Genomic DNA, 4,531 nt, shown 5'->3' on the forward strand with positions numbered 1-4,531 from the left:
GGTATAGAAATGTGCTATATCTTTCCATATTTTGTTCTGGGTTGTGGTAGGGAGGTTGTTGGACAGAGAAAAAGAAGAGAAATACAAAAGTAGAGCAACTTAATATAAAGCTAAGGGAAAAACAAAATAGAATTTAGATGCTCAGATTCAATTTCCCTCACTTATCCTCAGGATTACTCTAAAGCACCACCAACACTGCCACCACCACTCCCAACAACAACAACAATAAAACTTCATTTCCTCTTTACCCTGATGATGCTTTTGTCTTTTACCAAAAATTATTAATATTTTACAGGTTTACAAAACATACCAATGCCAATTATGAAATACTCTAAACTTATACCAACATATCAGTTATTTAAAAACTCACCTTCTGTCACCAAACCCTTAGAGCCTAGTGAATAATAATTTTCTCAGAGGGAATTGCATGTGGAAGCCAAAGAGATGTGATGTGTATAACCCACAATTTGTTGGCTACATTAGTAACTTTCCAGCCTTGAAATCCTGTGGCTGAGGATGCTGTAAAATAGGTAAACGATAAATGTCAGGGTTGGTGGGCACTTTACAGTCTTTGGAATCAAATTTTCTTATTTGAAAAACAAAAACTAACAATATGAGTGAATTCTGAGTCTTACTGTGAATGGGGCAACTTGTCTTTTCAAAATGAATATTACACTATTTGGCAAAAAGGCTCTGGAAAAGAGAACACACTACATACACTGTCTTAAAGGCAGAGAGACATGCAGGGATATAGCACAGCACTGCTCAAACTGGCCTGTAGAGCAGGGCCAATTTGTGATCTGTTTGCTAATGGTCTGTAGCATGGTAAGCACAGACTTTGGGAGTAATCCTTTAGAAACTTTTGTAGCAATTTGTTAATGTTGAGTCTAAGAATGAAATAAAAATAGGTTTGCAGTTTTATGACCTCATTCTTTTTTTTTTTTTTTTAATTGATCATTCTTGGGTGTTTCTTGGAGAGGGGGATTTGGCAGGGTCATAGGACAATAGTGGAGGGAAGGTCAGCAGATAAACAAGTGAACAAAGGTCTCTGGTTTTCCTAGGCAGAGGACCCTGCGGCCTTCCGCAGTGTTTGTGTCCCTGGGTACTTGAGATTAGGGAGTGGTGATGACTCTTAAGGAGCATGCTGCCTTCAAGCATCTGTTTAACAAAGCACATCTTGCACCGCCCTTAATCCATTTAACCCTGAGTGGACACAGCACATGTTTCAGAGAGCACAGGGTTGGGGGTAAGGTCATAGATCAACAGGATCCCAAGGCAGAAGAATTTTTCTTAGTACAGAACAAAATGAAAAGTCTCCCATGTCTACTTCTTTCTACACAGACACAGCAACCATCCGATTTCTCAATCTTTTCCCCACCTTTCCCCCTTTTCTATTCCACAAAACCGCCATTGTCCTCATGGCCCGTTCTCAATGAGCTGTTGGGTACACCTCCCAGATGGGGTGGTGGCCGGGCAGAGGGGCTCCTCACTTCCCAGTAGGGGCGGCCGGGCAGAGGCGCCCCCCACCTCCCGGACGGGGCGGCTGGCCGGGTGGGGGCTGACCCCCCACCTCCCTCCCGGACGGGGCGGCTGGCCTGGTGGGGGCTGACCCCCACCTCCCTCTCGGACGGGGCGGCTGACCGGGCGGGGGCTGACCCCCACCTCCCCCACGGACAGGGTGGCTGCCGGGCAGAGATGCTCCTCACTTCCCAGACGGGGCGGCTGCCGGGCGGAGGGCCTACTCACTTCTCAGACGGGGCGGCCAGGCAGAGACGCTCCTCACCTCCCAGATGGGGTCGCGGCCAGGCAGAGGCGCTCCTCACATCCCAGACGGGGTGGCGGGGCAGAGGCGCTCCCCACCTCTCAGACGATGGGCAGATGGGCAGCCGGGCAGAGATGCTCCTCACTTCCTAGATGTGATGGCAGCCAGAAAGAGGCGCTCCTCACTTCCTAGATGGGATGGCGCCTGGGCAGAGACGCTCCTCACTTTCCAGACTGGGCAGCCAGGCAGAGGGGGTCCTCACATCCCAGACGATGGGCGGCCAGGCAGAGACGCTCCTCACTTCCCAGACTGGGTGGCGGCCGGGCAGAGGCTGCAATCTCGGCACTTTGGGAGGCCAAGGCAGGCAGCTGGGAGGTGGAGGTTGTAGCGAGCCGAGATCACGCCACTGCACTCCAGCCTGGGCACCATTGAGCACTGAGTAAAGGAGACTCCATCTGCAATCCCGGCACCTCGGGAGGCCGAGGCTGGCGGATCACTCATAGTTAGGAGCTGGAGACCAGCCCGGCCAACACAGCGAAACCCCGTCTCCACCAAAAAAATACGAAAACCAGTCAGGTGTGGCGGCGCGCGCCTGCAATCGCAGGCACTCGGCAGGCTGAGGCAGGAGAATCAGGCAGGGAGGTTGCAGTGAGCCGAGATGGCAGCAGTACAGTTCAGCTTCGGCTTGGCATCAGAGGGAGACCGTGGAAAGAGAGGGAGAAGGAGACCTTGGGGAGAGGGAGAGAGAGAGGGAGAGGGAGAGGGAGAGGGAGAAGGAGACCGTGGGTAGAGGGAGAGGGGGAGGGAGCGACCTTATTCTTTATTTCATCTAGTAATTCACTTTTATTTTATTGTGTTTTATAAAAGTCCATGACAGATTGAAAAGATAGATAGAAGGATAGACAGATGCATAGAGAGATAGAACTAGTTCTTCTTCACCACAGCTTGAGAAGCATCACTCTAGCAGGCATGCATCACCATTTTCCTTGGGTAATATGAAGCCATGTCACTCCTCAGTTCCAATTTATTTATTTTTATTCTAAGCTTACTAAAAACCATAAAACATTAAAAGAACCTTAAGTCCCATGATTCCTCTTTGGCTGGTTCAACTGAACAAATGAAGACAAGGGATAGGGACCACTTTGAGGAGGAAGGATGTTCTGTAGGGAGAAACTAGCAAGAGGATAAAAGAATAGACGCATCAGTGGAAGAAAATGAGAAAAAAAACACAAAAAACCCACAAGGACTATGTCTTACTCTCATGTACAACCTCAGCAGCTAGCATAGACCTGGCACATAGTTGGCACATGGTAAATAATTGTTGAATTAAAGTAATTCTAAGTGTCATTATTGTGGAAAAATGATGAAAAATGAAGCAAAATTCAATATATCAGAATCTGTATTTCTTAAGGAAAGTATTTAAATGTAAAAGCCTAGCAAAACTAAAAAGAATTTATTTTAAATAAGCTAAGGCCTATTAGGGTTCTGACATTTATGTTACTGGATGTTGATATTGTTTCCTACATTGCTGTGATTGTACAGTTTTGGAGGAAGAGTCAGTATAATTAGAAGAGCTCTTATTCCTCAACTTCCTAATTTTCCTCCTGTAAATGAGAGAAATATAACAGGGTATCAGCAACCTGACAAGGTTGTAAGCAATTGTTTCATGTTGGTGCCAGCTTCAGAAACCCTTTATGATGAATGCATCACCAGCCCTTCAAAGTCATTTTTGATTTATGTATAATTTTAAGGTAATATATATGGTCCTGTTGAGAAAGTTTAAAATACATAATAATTTAAAGAATGAAATAGAAATTATCTCTAATTTCAAGCATAACACTAATGTTTTTAATATTTTGATGTATTTTTTATCAGTCTTTTTTTCATAAATATGAAAGGCAAACATTAAGTCCCATAGAAAATTTGTTCTTATGTAAAATTATCTCGTCAATTTCTGAGATAGTGGGTCCTAACAAATGGGCAAGTTTTTAAACTATTCTACCAACACTTCCTGATCTATAAAATGGGCATGATAATAGGGATTTAAAACAAAGGTTATCATGAAGATTATCGAGTTAATATCTGTATGACACTTAAAAGAACTAGTTATGTATACTGAGTGCTGTATATTTTGTATTTTTTTTTTTTGGAATGGAGAATCTTTTGATGCTATCTCTTGCTTTCCTAAAAACAATATAAAGTGGTGGGAGAGTGGTGTCTGGTGTGAGCCTGATGATGTTAAATTTCTTTGCTTAAGAAAAGAGGTGAGAAATTGAGACACTCACAGGGAAAATCCAGCTTATGACTGTCCATGTGAAAAATAATGCAAGCCACATATCAACTTTTAAATTTTCTAGTAACCATAGTAAAAAGTAAAAAGAAACAGATAACATTAATTTTAATAATATATTTTATTTAAACCAATATATCAACAATATTATAATTGCAATAAAAATAATAGGATATTTTATATTATTTTATTTGTACTAAATATCCAAAATCTGATAAAATGAAGCCAGTTCACTCCTCAGTCCCAATTTTATTCTAAACTCCAAATTTTGGTTTTGTTTTGCCTTTACAGTTTCTTGCAGTTAATTTTATATAAGTATGTATGTGAGCTATGATTTATGGAGATAGTTCATGTTGAACATGCAGCATATTTGTTTTATTCGACGGCCTAATTTCAAGTGCATAGTAGCCACAAGTGGCTGAGTGAGAGCTATCATACCGCACAGATTGTAGGACTTGTAGGACAAGAGCCAGGACAGA

This window comes from Pan troglodytes, chromosome 2 (assembly GCF_028858775.2).
Source record: "Pan troglodytes isolate AG18354 chromosome 2, NHGRI_mPanTro3-v2.0_pri, whole genome shotgun sequence".
Taxonomy (NCBI): Eukaryota; Metazoa; Chordata; class Mammalia; order Primates; family Hominidae; genus Pan; species Pan troglodytes.